This window comes from Gasterosteus aculeatus, chromosome 11 (assembly GCF_964276395.1).
Source record: "Gasterosteus aculeatus chromosome 11, fGasAcu3.hap1.1, whole genome shotgun sequence".
Taxonomy (NCBI): domain Eukaryota; kingdom Metazoa; phylum Chordata; class Actinopteri; order Perciformes; family Gasterosteidae; genus Gasterosteus; species Gasterosteus aculeatus.
In genome coordinates this window covers 16,800,852-16,816,726 of record NC_135699.1, presented here as the reverse complement: position 1 = coordinate 16,816,726, position 15,875 = coordinate 16,800,852, and the positions used below count along the sequence as shown (strand labels likewise).

The 15,875-nt window shown below is 52.6% G+C and overlaps 1 protein-coding gene across 1 annotated transcript in view; it reads left to right on the top strand.

Moving 5' to 3' along the window:
* LOC120827607 (glutamate receptor ionotropic, NMDA 2A) overlaps positions 1-15,875 on the top strand; it is a 56,120-nt gene that overhangs the window by 21,555 nt on the left and 18,690 nt on the right. The window lies entirely within an intron of this gene.

Here is a 15,875-nt window from a genome sequence, read left to right as displayed (position 1 = left end):
GTGTGTGTGCGTGCGTGTGTGCGTTCTTCTTAATGAAACAACAGCGGGTCTCAATTTGAAGGAGATTGTTTCGGGGGTTTGGACCCACGTGGAGCGGTGATTAGTCCTCGTTGCACCGCGAGGTCCAAGCCCGGGACCACAGAGGGGCTTGTGGGAAGACATTAAAACGGATCCGCCTCCACCTGCGCCTCGGATCGATCGCTCTGCCGGCGGTCCAATGAGAACGAGCTCCTGACGTCCACCGGCTGGTCACGTGACCCTCGGGGGGGGTTTCCTCCTCCCACGTTCCTCCCTGCAGACGCCTCCAGCTGCCACTCATCGGGCGCCGAGTGGCGCAGGCACTGTCCCCGCCCCCTCCCCGCCCAGGTGGTGCAGCCCCACCCGAGAGCAGGCCACACCGGGTGGATCTCTTGTGTGCCGGACCTCGCCCCGGGGGTGAGAAGGGAGGGAGGGAGGGAGGCGCGCCATCTTGGTATAAGACACCAGGCAGATCCTCCAACATGATAAACAGCTACAAAGACCAAAAAAAGACTCTCTGCTTTGATTACAACTAGGTCGCCCCTCCCTCCCCCTTCCTCCCCCCTTCCCTCCCTTTTTAAAGGGAGCTGTGGTCCCGCCTAACAATTAGACCTCTCTTTGTTCTGTCCTCCAGCTACAAGAGGCAGAGAAGAAGACGGGGGGCTCAGTGTGAGAGGGCATTGGGCATGAGAGTTAGTCACACAATGTGAAGAAGATGGCAAAAGAAGCCGCAGTGTGTGTGTGTGTGTGCGTGCGTGTGTGTGTGTGTGTGTGCGTCAGCCTCCACATAACCCCGCATGCCGGCTTAGACTATTCTGCTGACTCCTCGTTCTAAATACAATCACTTGATGGAGTGCAGTGTGTGTGTGTGTGTGTGTGTGTGTTCGGGGTGAATTAAAGAAATGAAGAAAAATTCTTCTTTTGAATATTTGGCGTCCGTCATCGCTCCTCGTTCCCGATCCACCGTGTGCGCGCGTGTTTTTGCGCGTGTCAGGATTTAGTTTGCGCGACTAAGCCGGTGTGTGAGGGGGGTGTGTGTGCGACGTCACGCAGCGTCTCCCTCTGGTTACAACAGGTAACAGTGGCGCCCAGTGGCCGCTTAGAGAGGTTTGGGGGGGGCGAAGGGGGGCGGGGCGATGATGTGGTCGCGTGTCACAGCGAGACGCCAAACAACGGAAGCCAGAAGTTGGAGGGGTGATTGTGAGACGCTGCTATTGAGTCAGCTAACTCAGCAGGTCAGTGTCGGCCTCTGGACTCGCCTCAGGACACACACACACACACACACACACACACACACACACACACACACACACACGCGCGAATACTGTACATCCGCTTGAGTCATCGCGGTGACACATCGAATAGTACAACTCGGAGGCTGTAAAACGCACACATACACGCACACGGCGAGGAAGCGAATGTAGGTTGTGTTACGTCATGGCGAGTGGTCCTCAGCATCAACACACACACACACACACAGCGTCTTCCACTTCTTCTCCAGTCTCAGCTGACATTGAGTTTTTGCGTGACTGTCGCGTTGTTCCTCCCCCGCCGTGTGTCGCAACACGAGCGCGTTTCCGTGTCAAGTCACAAACGAGGGAGAGGAGAGACGAGCGGCGGCTGAGCGGGGGACAAAGACAACGCCAATCCGGCTCTCCTCTCTGGGGCGAGGCCCTCTGAGCCCCCCCGGCGGGACCATCCCGGCCTCGCGGGCCTCCGCTTGCGTTGAAGGTGCCGGGCCGCTGCTTTTTTCAGGCCGGCCGCTCTGTCAGAAAGGCCCCCCCCCCCCCCCGGGGAGCGGAGGTGACGGATGGCATTTTCAAACGTGTTATCTCCCAAAGCTACCCCTCCACCCCCCCCCAATCGGAGCCTGTTCCTCGCCGGGACTCTTCTCCGGCGGTTTCCAGAGGCGCCCGAGGTGAGTCCGGGACCTCCAAAGCCCCTCGCCTGCCCCCTTTCTCAACCGTGATGAAGTGTCCCTCATTTCTCATGTTGAAAACCTCATGTTTCTTCCAGAAGAAGGGGGGGGGGGGCAGCTCGCCTCCTTCGCGCTCTGGGACGAGTCCTCAGCCGGTGGAATCGGTTGTATGACGTCGTCTTCGTCTCTAGAAGGAGCTTTGCAAGCTTTCAAAAACTGCACAATTCCAACGTGAGAAGGAGGAAGTTATCATTGAAAATCATTGAGCTGAAGCTGGTTGGGAAAAGGATTGATGTGTGTGTGTGTGTGTGTGTGTGTGTGTGTGTCCTCTCGAGCTCAAGGCTAATTCGATGCCATCGCGGCCGCCGTACCTCTATTGAGCCCTTCTGACCTGACAATCGATGAATGGGGAAGATGCACACATGCAATGGTTGGTTCAGATCAGGGGCGAGACCGGGTGCTGCTTAGATTATTCGGCGGGGCGTCCCGGCCGGAGGTCCAGGTGTCATCCGACCTGTGGGTTTAACGTGCGTTGGAGTCGGCGCCCCCCCCCCGCCGGCCTCCTGCATTAACACACGTGATGCAAAATCAACAGGAAACCCTGGAGGCCCACTATGTCCTCCAGAACCCCGCGGAGACCAGACGCAGAGGGAGAGGGAGAGACACCGGCAGGAGCTCTGCGCACACACACACACACACACACACACACACAGTGGGAGATGTTAAGAAGGGCACAGTGGAGGATAAAATGCTTTATATTTGGACAAGTGTTAGTTGTGGGACCTGAGAGGGAAGGAAGGAGGTAAAGTGCTTCCTTTCCTCACTAATCCCTCTTCTTTTCTTACGCTTCCACACATCTTTCTCCTCCTTTCAGCCCTCGCTTTAATTAGAATGGGCGGGGCGGGGGGCCGCAGCCTAGTGGGTAATCATCACGGGCTGGAACACCGATGGCCAGAGAATCAGGACCTGAGCTCCAAGGCCAACGAAGTCATGGGGGTCCTCTCGTGCATTAAGGCGGATCTGAATAAGAGAAGGTTCTCGTCATAAATATGGCTGCATTAAACGTAGTAATGACAAATATACAACATCAAGTGATGCAAGGAGTTTGCATTGATGTACTACCTCCACGTTTGATGGGCATTTTGTAGTTGTGCGTTTTGTGGCTTGACTGAGTTTCTTCAGCCGGCGTAAAGCGAAGGTAATTGATCTCATTCATTAGAGTGATTGTCGTGAAAGTCGGCCTTCAAAAAGGCAGAAACAGACAAACCGCCAGCGTGTTTAGCAGCGTGCTAGCTCGGTGCTGCTCGCTCACTAGCGTGCTATGCTAATCCGGTTCCCGCTCCTAAAGGTCCTCGCTAGCTGTGGGCGCTCTGTGGGTTTGTGGGTCTTTGTTTTTGTGTGTGTTTAAACGTCTGGGTGTGTGGTGTGGCTGTCTATTGTGTGTGTTTGTGCGCGCGCGTGTGTGTGGCGGTGGTGCTAATGGATTCGCGGAGAGAAACGCCGCTGGCCATGATGTCGGCGGGGGGTGTGAAGGCAACGGACGGCGTGTGTGAATGTGTGTGTGTTTGAAGTGTGCGTCGTTGCGTCCGGTGAATAACACCCTGCGAACACTTTCGGCGGCAGGAGGAAGACGGAGACGAGGGAGCGCTTAGAAGGAGATGAAGGCCAAGGCTACGAGACAAACAGAGGACGCAGACGTCTCCTTCAGAGTGACAGTGACACGTGCAGGGAGACGCAATGAGAAAGTGCCACACAGAATGAAACGAGAGCAGCAGAAGGAAGAGAGAAACGGGTCAACGGTAAGAGGTGGAGAGGGAGGAACAAAGGGAGCGAGCGATCACATCACGGAGATCGAAGGAATAGACAAAGGCGGCCGCGCGAGGAAGGTTAACAGAGACGAGCGCGTGATACGCAGGGGGCAGATTTTCTGTTGCTCAACGTGAACAACAGCACCCGTGGGCGAAGAGGAGGCTTTGGACGGGTTTATTAATTTCTAAATTAAAAATCAAGGCGGCGTCTCGTCTTGTCGGGTCTTTAAGGACTGCAGAGGCCGATGTTCTGGATTTAATATGCACTCATTTATGTGTTTAGCAGATATTTGATTCGCAGTCGTCCAATTAGAGGCACTTCGGATATTACCTTTTCTGCTTTTGGCAGACTGTCCGGCGTCGATTGGTGATGAACTAAAGGAAAGATATCTGCTTTTAACATAATAGGGAAATGTAACGTCTGAATCGGTTGGAATCGGTCGATAGAATGCGGTCCCAAGGCTTTCAGGCCAAATCATTCAAATAAGGAATTAAACACAAGACACTGCTCGGCGTCATCGTGCATAGGCCGAAATGTCCGACAGCACACGCGTGCACATGCAGTTTAAAGCTGGAGCAGTGGGAGACATGGAGACAGAAAGAGGTCAATAAGAGACAGACCCTGCAGGAAAAGACGGAGCTGCAGGAGAGACATTGTTGCGCGTTGTTGTCTCTCCAACTTCCAGAACATGTGTTTGAGCAAACCAGAGACTATTGTCTTCCATGCATCGCATGTCAGCGCTTACACGCCTGTACGTGTGCGACACACAGAGTGACTTGTGCAAAAATTGCAATTAACTATCGGAAGCTGCACGGATGTTAAATGGATTCTGCTTTGATACCCCGCTGAATAAATGAGTGAGATACACTGTAAAAAAACATGGTGAATCACCGTTGACAGTTTTGGTAAAGCAGAGCTGTCCCCTTCTCTGGCTCACACAGGACGGCCACGTAAACTAGCATTTAGAATCTTCTCATGATGGCCCGCGGTGTTTCCCGTGCGTTGCAGTGAAAGCCGTGATTCACTGAGCGTGATTGCACGGGCCGCCCTTTTCTCCCCCGATCGCAATCAGCCTCCGTGACAATCCGCACCAACTGTGCTGAAGCGTGTCCAGCGTGAGCGCTTCACACCGAGCAGGCTGCATTAAGCTGGATCGGATCCTGCAGAACATCCACACAAAGCAGTCAAAGACCAGCAGTTGCACATCTGGCTTTCACCGAACAAACTATTTGGAGGAACCGTGGTTCTGTGTTGATTCTGGCGCTCCCTGTGGACAGAAGCAGTAGTGTTTCTATCAAGCACCAAAGTCCCTTTGGATAACCCCTCCTTTTAAGTTCTGGTTCTGGTCCTCCCGCCCCAAATCCGATGGACCAGTGGAGCACCGAGCTGAGGGCCTCCAAGGAACTGGATTGACTTTTTGGGATTTAGCTGGAATTGGACCTGGTACCACAGGCAAGCATTAAGAGTAACTGTACAGAAATTAGCAATCATCCTCATTTAATTTACTTATATGGGTCAGAGGCATCCGTGTCACATTGAGACTGTTTCATAACCACTTCAAAGTTCCTTTTAATAACTACAGAAAGTAAAGAGAGAGTTCAACGTCTGTTACGACGTCTTTTAAATACGGAGAATGAAATAGTTTCCATCACACGAAAGAGGGTGAACAGTCATTGAGGTTACTTTCATGGCAGCCAGTCGTCCCGCCCTCTGTGACCCTGGAATGAGTTGTGCTCCTGCACAGCCAGGAGGGGCATTTTCCATTTTTAGGATGATATCAAAAAATTGGATCAAAAATGTGAAACTAAGTTTGAAGCGAATCCTCGAGCAAAGGTCACTCCGCCTCCACCAGAGCACCCGTCCTCCTGCGTCGCCCCCCCCCCCCCCCCTGTATTCATCTTGTTTACAGCGTTGACCAGCACATGCGCTGCCAATCTGCCGTTCCTTCCGTGACTCTGGTTCTCTCCGCCAGATCAAGTCCCAGCTGCGTAGATTTCCCCCGTTTATTCACAATGCCGTCAATGGATCAGCACCGCGTGTGGAGTAAACCTCCCGCTGACCCGCTAGCCTGGATGCCGATGAGGGGAATCGGCTGTTATTGTGTTTGGGCAGAAAAAAATGGGACCAATCTGAAGCCGAACTGGACTTTTACAGTTAGAGATGAAAGCAGCCGTTTCAAAATGTTAAATATGCGTCCGCTGCAGAGAGAAACGCTGCACGGGGGCCACGACGAAGAACGCCACGACGCGGCGATAACAAGTGGAAACGGAAGCGACATCCAATGGCGATGAGGATGATGGGACACGTCCTCGTGGCGCTTGTGCCATCGCTCCTTAGCTTGCCTCAGAAATAATTTGCATACACAGCAATGACAATCAAGATGGAGAACGAAAACATGGTCGTAAACTGTAGCTGCACCTAGCGGGGGGGGGGGGGGTTGTCATAGCAACCAGTGGGAAAGAAATACACCTGGCACTCGACAGGCGTCGGCGCACTTGGAATGTGTCTCTTTGACCACCTGCGCTAGTGCGGCTGGATGGGCGAGACCCAGGGTAGTTTCATCAGGGTACCCTGGTCCCTGCACACCGCGACTGGGACGTCGATCCGTTTAGTGCGCCCGCCGCCCGCCCGCCCGCTGCGCGGCCTCCTGGAACATGTGACGCGCACTCGCTCGGCTGCTCCGCCCCGTGATGTGCAGCAGCGTGCGGCGGCTGGTCTATAATTCATAGACACATGCACTTTTCCCTTTGAAATCTATCCATAATTGATTCCGCCGGTCCCACTGTAGAGACGGTAGCACGCGGCTATCCGTCTCTGACTCGCTACTGACTGAGAGTGTGTGTGTGTGTGTGTGTGTGTGTGTGTGTGTGTGTGCGCATCGGGGTGTGTTGCTCATGTGAAAGATAGACTTGAAAGAGGTTGGAGAAAGACTCCTAATGTGCGAGAGGAGCATGGCGCAGTGCAGTGAGTCTCTCCCTCTCTCCCTCTCTCCCTCTCTCCCGCTCCGTCTCCCTCCCTCTCGCCTTCAAATTCCTCCCTTATGGGTTTCTAAAGGGAAACAAAGGCGCTTTACTCACCTCTCTCGCTCGCTCGTCCCCCCTCACACACACACACACACACCCTCGTTCATTCCTCTGGCCGCCGCTCTGTCATTTTCTATTCCTTTACTCAGCCTCCCGCTTTTCTCCCCGTGGCTGTTTTGCTACACGGCTGCAATGAGTCCTCAGTCACCGGCTTTGCAGCCATTGAAGCGCTGTGAATGGCCGCGGCAATGCGCTCGTTTGATTTATCTCTCCCGTCCAGCAGGGGCGAGACAATGAGCGCGGCAGCGCTGCTGAAACGCCGCGGTGCCGTCAGTGGGCCCGGGTCACCCACGTCACCCACGTCACACCCTTGTGGACGTTCACCATGCGATGAGTGTGGCGATGCCAGCGAGCTTCGGGTCAGTGGCCTGTTCCTTGGTGGTTTCCCCTCAAGCGCGTTTGGCATATTTGGGGGGCACTTGTCGTGTCTATACGGGTCACGTCTCTCAGAGCTGCTGACGTCAGGTATTGGAATTCAAGTAAAAGCACATGCAACAAAACCACTTTCCATTTAGAAAGAAAAGGTTTGGCACCAAATAACGGATTGAATGAAGTACAATGAATCGATATCAGATGGCCCTTTGGGACACGGACACCGGCCTCCTGTGTTTTGTGCTGAATGATGACTCGGACGGGTTTACGTCGTTGTAACTTAAACGCACCGCGTGCCTCTTACACGCCGTCGGCGCCGAGCGCTGAGGTAACGGCGAGGTGAGCTCAGCGGTCAGCGACGATGTACGATGGAGAGAGAGAGAGAGAGAGAGAGAGAGAGACACCGGGCCGATGGCCCCGGGGGGAGCTAACGACTCCATCTGCTGCGCTCACACACACACACACACACACACACACACACCATTAAAACCACAGCTGGAGACACGCCTCCGCCCGTCCGACCGCTCCGCCCGCCCGCTTTCCTTTCTGCAAAGCAAAAGAGCTCGTCGGCGCGAAGCGCAAAGGTGTCGGCGCTCGACAGACGAGCTGCAGCAAAGGGCCGAACGCGCTCAATAATGAAATCAAACCGCCAAATTACACAAATACCTGTTATGCATTTCTTGGTTTTAGTTGTTATCGTCCCTTCTGCCCGATGTCGGAACAGCTGGATACACATTTACGTCTTCGTTCGTCTCCCACTGTCTTTGAATCCATGTTCTCCTCCTCCTCTTTGATAGAATGTTTATGTCTGTTTCCCTCCTTTTCTTTTCATACCTCCCTCCTCCCTCTCTGCCCTAATTTCTCAGTTGTCCTTCCATCTGTGAACACACACACACACACACACACACACACACACACACACACACACACACACGCAGCCTTTGCAGGGTCTCCATGTTGGCCTACCTGCTTGCTGCCGCAGGCTTTCTGCGCCCATTCTTGCAACCACCCGCCTGCTATTCGTTCCTCCACCCCCCCCCACACACACACAGTCTCTGTTTCAGACGTGCATGCGTCCGCACAGAGGAGATACGCGTGCTTTAATATATGCACACGCACGCACACATGAATGGACCCGCATGCCGATTTCATTCCCCGCGTGTAAAACACGCGGCAGTTTAACAGCCTCTCAGTTCATCATTCCCTCCGTCCCCCGTCACCCCCTCCTCTCTCCCCCGCCCGCCCCCCCCCCCCCCCCCCCCCCCCCGCATCCCTCGTTCATCTTCATTGCAGCTTAATCACCCCACGGAGTCCTGTGCGAGTCCGCCGAGGCCCTTTTGTGACTTTGTGTGGGTTTGGAGGGAGATCCAGTTCCATCCGGTCCGCGCGTCTCCTGACTGCGATGGTTGGACAATTCGAGCAAATATATCGTCTTCCTTCTAGGGGGATATTTACAATATCTATCAGTGTTTTTCGTGACCAACGCGCAGCGAGTTCCTGGAGTCTTGTGCGTCCATCGCTAACCAACGAAGCCCACGAGCACGGCGGTTTGTGAGTGACGCGGCGAAAACGCATCGCAGGGATCATCTGAGACGCCGGACGCTTCTAGAGTTGGATTTTACATGCTGCCCGCTTTATTAAACGTTGCCTCCGCAGCGCCGCCGGCCGCTGCTTCCATTCCGGGGAGGTGGTTTGTGATGAAGCAGAGCTGCTGCGTGTGACTTCATCACGGACTCCGAACACCTCCAAATAAAACCGGGTATCAAACCTGGGCGACGTCCACATGCTGCCGCCTCAGATTCATCTCGTGTCTGTCTGACGACCTTTCATTTCACCCATCAGTAGCCGCCTGACACCACCCCCTCCCCCCCCCCTCTCTCCCCCCCCTCCCACCGCAGCGAGTCTGAATGCGATCCAAATGAAATTGCCCGAGCGGCAGCACAAGATATCTATCAAGGTTTGACGGCGTGGCGGGAGTAAAGAGAGCTTCTTATTAAATCACATTAGCTCCATCGATTCCTGCGTTGGCTCGCTCGACTTTTTGTCTCTTCCATCAAATGAGCTTTTAACTCCTGGCTGGCCAACGGCACCACTTAATGCGTCGCTGCGGAGCAACAGTAATGGCGCTCTAGTGTTGAAGCAGGCAGAGCAGATCATCCATTTACTTTTTCAATGATTTGGTTTGCAGGTGCTGTGTGTGTGTGTGTGTAGCTGCAGGGATGAGATTTGCATTGTCTGATTGGAGTAAAACTTTACAATTAATGTGCCGGGTGGGGCGGTTACACTGTCCTTACTTACACAGGCCTTTGTCTGCACACATGCATTTACACACACGTCCACCCGGGGACCATTTCGCCTCCGGAGGAGCTGCAGATCCGTGTATGACAGCGGCCTCCGATGTCTTATCAGGCACTGTTGCCGACGGTGGAGACATCGGCACGATTGTAAGCCACGTGTTTTCTGTGTTGACGAAGCAAACACGCCAGCCGGGACGAATGGTGCGGCGCATTTATCACACCCAGGAAATGTGTGATGGACGGTGGAAAGAGGTTCTGTGCACACGCAGAAACGTGCGAGAATGAAATTGTGGAATGGCAAAACAAAAGAAGATGAAGAATCAAACCAGCTCCAAAGGACGTGAAGGAAACAATAGTACGATTATTTGATTCAACAAAGCCGAAACATGATGAATCAAAACTACGGACGGCGATCTTATTAAAGAGACGGCGCACGCGAGGAGAGAAGAGAAATCAGTTGCAGTACACTGCGCATGTGCACGCAGGTGCACACCCGGTTCTCAGCATTTCATTTTGGGATTCTCAATAGCACATTTTACTCAGATGAGTATGAAAAGGATACTGCCACGCGGATCAGTACCTTCAGATGAGCAACATGAAGAAACGTGTCACATTGCCTCGTCGGGACAACAGCGGCGGCTATAAATAATCCCGGTCGCGTCCCAGTCATCGAACAGCGAGCCGCCGACGACTCGAGTCGAGTGATCAAGCTCGTGCGACGTTTAGCGGCGTCGTGTTCTCATTCCGCGGGTCCAAAAGGTGTTTTCAGATACAAAACCTTCCCGCTGCAGATGCATTTGAAGAGGGAGCTGCTGTTTGCCTCCTTCCTTTACTGCGCCACCAGCTTCCTGTTCCTGCGTTGGTTAAACATGCAGATGAGGAAGTCCTGGTGCCGTCCTGCTGACAACGCCTGCAGCAGGCTGTCAGAAACACGCACGCACGCACAGACACACAAAAGATGCCGTGTTGTGTTTTTGTTACGTAAAGGCCCGGTTCACACATTGGTGTAACTCAAATGGTGCTGGCATGTGTCACAGCAGCCGAAGGAAGCTTTCCTCTTTGATCTGGGCTCATGTTCCATCGTTCAAGACTCTGGCTGACAAGTGCCCCCCCCCCCTCAACCCCTCCCCCCACTTTGAAGTTTCAGGTGTTTCTGCTGAGGATTGCGCCACGCGTGTGCAGTTTCCCTTTGCACACACACACACACACACGCAGCCTCCGGGGCGAACGCTTCCCGTGTTTACGCCGTGTTTTCAGGCGTCAGGTGAATAAGTGCTTCCATACGTGAGCGACAAAGTGCCCGTTACTGTCATTACAGTCTGCAGTGAGGCAGCAGTGCTGCACTTCTGAAGAGAACACAACTAACTAGGTCATCTTCTCTCTCTTTTGCACACACACACACACACACCTCCCTCTCCGGGTGCTCCTCTAACTGGAAGGAGGCCTCTGCACCTCGTGCACGCTCAGCATCGCGGCTCGCGGTCCTCGCCGTCTTTCTCCGTGCAGCGCGGCTCGATGTGCAGCGGCTCCAAGCGCGTCCTCAGGAAATGAAGCCGTCTTTGGGGAGCGGCCGTTACTTGCTCTAGGTGTAACTTCGGCCCTCTCTGCGGGCAGCTATCCTGAACTATGATGTAACACGTCACCAGACACGTACGCACTCAATTGACGAGAAAGTTATTTATAAACAGACCTACTTCTTCAAACTGCATATTCAATGGTTTTCTGATCAAAGGTTGCTCCATTTTCCTCACTCGTATCTGTAAGAATCCCCGTCCACACGAGTACTGCCGGGGAACACTGTCTCTGTTTGGAACGCTCATCAGTTGATTTTTATCACGCTTATTATAATCATTTTTTATTTAACTCTCCCTCTATGCAGAGGTCAGGGGTCATAGGGGCAGGTACAGTGCAGATGCCTGACTTTGCAATATGCACACACCCACACACACATCAAATACATATATTGCATATTAAATGTTTAAAATCTACTACAGGCCAGGATGTGTGAGTGTGTGTGTGTGTGTGTGTGTGTGTGTGTGTGTGTGTGTTTGTACACATTTACATTTTTCCATGAACATGTGCACATATTTGAAGGATGAAAAGTGGTTAAACGTAAAACGTTTTTTTTTTTGGTGAAGGTTATTACTCCATTCATATATATATATAGATATTTATATATAGATATTTATATGTATTATAAGTAAAAGTATAAAAGTATTATATGTTACTTGTTTGTTACTTGTTCGTTAGTGCACTTTATGCTTAATATTTTTCTTTTTAATTTTTAATATTTAAAATGTTTAACTTTATTCCCTTGTTTTATACTAACCCATAGCCTTATTCTACTAACCCATTGCATTAGCATTTCATTTTACTTCATTTTATTACTTGTACACTGCTGTCTTGTCCGCGCACTAACCGCCAAGACAAATTCCTTGTATGTTTGGCATATTTTGGTAAATAAATCCTGATAAGATTGGGGGTTTACTGTATTGGTGAAGGGTCCATGAGGAGGGCGTAGCACCTCTTCTGACCACCGGAGGCTCCCTACTCACACAAACACCAGCGCCTGGTGGTCGAGTGCTGAGGCAGCCTCTGAGCTGCACCCTGCTTCCTCCTGCATGCGTTCACATGGACACTTCACACGATGGGACACACACGTGTGCTGGTGCTTAACATGATGTGATATTTCATACGCCGTTTGGCTGAAACAGAAAGCTGACCTCAGCAGGTGAGGAAGATGCATTTGGTGGTATTATGAGAAGAAGGGAATCTATTTAAATGTAATTGTTCACATCTGAACAATCTGCAGCTTTTTCCTTCATCATTCACAAGCTTTTGCCAAATAGCAGAAGAGCCCTTTGAGGCTTTGAGGGGTGCGGCGGTTTCAGACCTCACTGTCACTTTCATACAAAGCCGATACGGTCATATTGAAATAGAAATAAAGATAAAACATTCATTCCTATCGTACGATTCTCTCGTCTGAAGCCGGTTGTCCACATTTGCGGTTTCCATTCTCGGCCTTAAGTGAGTCCCGGGCGGGCCGCGCTGTCTGCCCGACATTTCCCTTAAGTACTAAAGTGCAGCGCGGACACTCGGGCTCCCCGACGCTTCGCCGTTTGGAGTCAAGTCACAGGCAGCACCCTCTTTCACTCCCCGCAGGGCTTAACGTCATCCGTGTCTTTGAGACTGGCCTCTTTCAGGGCGTTTGTTCTGATTTGGTCAGAAACAGAGCCCTGAAGCGAATGTGCATCGACCTTTAACCCCTGTCTGCTCCCAGATGGGGTCACTACCTGCGGCGACCTGCTGAGTCCACTCGTACCGGTTCCTCGCTTGTTCGGTCTGAATGTTCATGTGATATCTTCACTATGCAACGGAGATCATTCGACACGAGGAGACCAACTGTGACAGAGAATCAATTAAGAACGGATAGATTATTATGCTGATTGTGATGATGATAATTAGTAATGATGATGATGAGAATTATCGTAATCAAGTATAATTGTGTATATGATTATACTAATAAGAATCGTTTTTTATTTTCAAGCATGACTTTTACATAAACATATATCTGTATTTCTGTTTGATTCCTCCAAATTGTTTATTTTCAATGTATTTCTTAATTGTCATTGAAACATCACAACACAGGACGCGCTGACCGATCAATCAATCAACAGTTGATCCTGTCGGCCGATCGATCTGTCGGCCGATCTCAATCAGGCGTGCATGAGCAGTGAACCCCGAGCACGCTTTGATCACGTCAGCGTGACGTCCGGGATGCCGGCGTGGGGGCGTGACGGGGCGTGACCAGGGGGGGTCTGCAGCGCCGCTCGGCTTCCTTCGGCGGGCGGCACGTGTCTCTCGGTCCATTACGCAACCCGGCCATTTCACATCGGAACACTTGACGCTTTGTGAGATGGCGTGTTCGATGCACGCCCCCCCCCCCCCGACAGTGGCGTGCATGTTGTGAAGCTTGGCGCGTGTGCGCACCCTGTTTGTGCGGGAGAGAGATTGTGGGCGCAACAGCGCCGGTTGCGCAGCTCTGCGCCGCTGTGCTTAGAATGCTGATGTGTCACGCTGCAGCACTGCCCCACTTATCCGGTTAACCCCTCTTCCCTCCCTCCCCCCTTCCTTCCCCTTCTCCCCCCCCCCCCCGCGCTCCTTTACTCCCTTCTTTCGCCATCATCATCCCGCCTTCCCTCCACTTCACGTGCCTCCTTTTATCTCCTGTTCTCTCCCGTCACGCCGCCTCTTTTGAAATCTACTTTCATTCTTCTTTCCACATCCTTCTTTTTTTTTTAATCAAATCTGAATGGCTGCCTTGTGTGTGTGTGTGTGTGTGTGTGTGTGTGTGTGTGAATGTCGGCTGCCACCGCGTGTTTACAGATGTTGACGATGCAGCAAAAGAGCACGCGGGCCCCCGTCCAACCGGCCCAGCCTGTCGTCTTCTCTCTCCTTCACACACACACACACACACACACACACACACACACACACACACACACACACACACACACACACGTACGAAAACAGCTCGGTTCTTATCAGCCAATCACATCGGCTCCATCCGCTCGCATCATCTGGCTCGGAGAAGAGCTGCGGCGTGTGACAGCCGCAGCCTCCCGGCAACCCACATATGTCGGTGCCAGAAAGCGGAGGCCACCGCTGCAAAGCTGCCCCCGAGCTGGCAGCGTCTGTCTGCAGAGGCGAGCCGGCCTCCCGATAATGAAATCTGACCGCTGTATCTCCGATGTAAGTACAGGAAAACAAAGCGCTAATGGAGGATTCTTTTCCTGCGCTTTGTGCCCAAGTCCCGTCAGTGAACATCTGCCTCGGGTCACGTGGAGCCACGGCGACGTGATAATGATTTTATTAGATAGGATAATGAGCCGGGGTCCACCAGGAGATCTTCTGTGTGATGTGCTGAGGATGAACGTGGCCGTTTCAACGCAAGAATACCGTCTGCACTCCTCCATCCGTCATCGCACCAGAGACCATCGATGCCAAACGTTAAACATCTTCAAACGTAGGTTTGAACCGACCCCCAAAAAGCTGAAGCCACACAAGCACATTACCAACAGCAGTAAGGACCTGTTGTCCTCATTCAATAAGACCCCCCCCCCCCTTTCCCCTTCCCCTTGGGACACACTCATCTTCCCACGCATTTGCATTTCTTAACGAGCACGTTGCGCCGCGGGGGCTCGCAGCACTTTGGGCTCAGTGTCTTGCTCAGGGGCTCCTCGGCTGTCAGATTCAGCAGCAGTCACTCCGCAGTCAGCCGCCAAAGCCGCAGCGACGGGGGGGGGCGCCGAGATAAGACAAATTCCTCATTCGAGTCGTCGTGGAGGAGAACGCGTGACGTCCGGGTGGCATTTCCCTCCACGACAGAAACACCTCGCATGGTTTCCCTCTTTCTGAGATACTTTGCTACACTGTTGCTGTCCAGGTGATTCAATCATCTTCTCAAACACGCCCCCCCCCACCCCCCCCACCCCACCAGGAGACTCATAGTCGCCCAGACAAGATGGCCGAACGTGTGCGCTAGATGCTCATCACAAGACAAACGGAAATGGTTTTATTACGGGCAGCAACGTTCCACCAACATAGACCGAGTGTGTGTGTGTGTGTGTGTGTCTGTGTGTGTGTGTGTGTGTGTGTGTGTGTGTGTGTCAGAGCCCTGATTGAACATCTCAAGTTGAGTCTCCACCCAAACACACAGATCCTCGCTCCTCCGTCGGGTTGTGTCCTGGTGGGCGAAAGCGGCGTGACGGCGTTCGATGTCGACCCGGGAGAGGTGTGTAATCCACTCGGGGAGAGCGTGTTGTGTTTCCCTGCGTGTGTGTGTGTGCGTGTGTGTGTGTGTGTGTGTTCTCAGAGTAAGCGTGACTTGTAAAGTAATTATTCAGACAACAAAGCCGGCTCTTCTGTCTTCGCTTGCCAAGACGTTATGCATTTGTGCGCCCGTGTCGATGTTTCCCTTTCGAGAAAATCCAGCACTAATAACTAAATCTAAGTTTTAATACTGAGATACGTCTTTTCTGCAAACTATTGATTTTGCGAGGAGATGGATCAATACTAAAGTAAACAACACAGCCTCTCGCCTCTGTGTTTCGCACAAACAACGGCACGTTTTCCTGCCCCCACACGCTGTTCGCTGGGTCCCTAAATGGTATTTGAAGTGAAGGCGCTGTTGTCCTGCCCCTCTGCGCGCCCGCTGAGCGCGGCGCAAACCTTAATCAGCCGTTCTTGTGACGGAGGTCCGGTGACGGAGGCGAGAGAATGAACGCGGAGGCGGACGGAGACACAAACGGGGGACGGGAATCGATCCTTTTTGCACCGCAGACGTGGGGTTAGAGCGCAGAGAGACAAAGGAAAGGA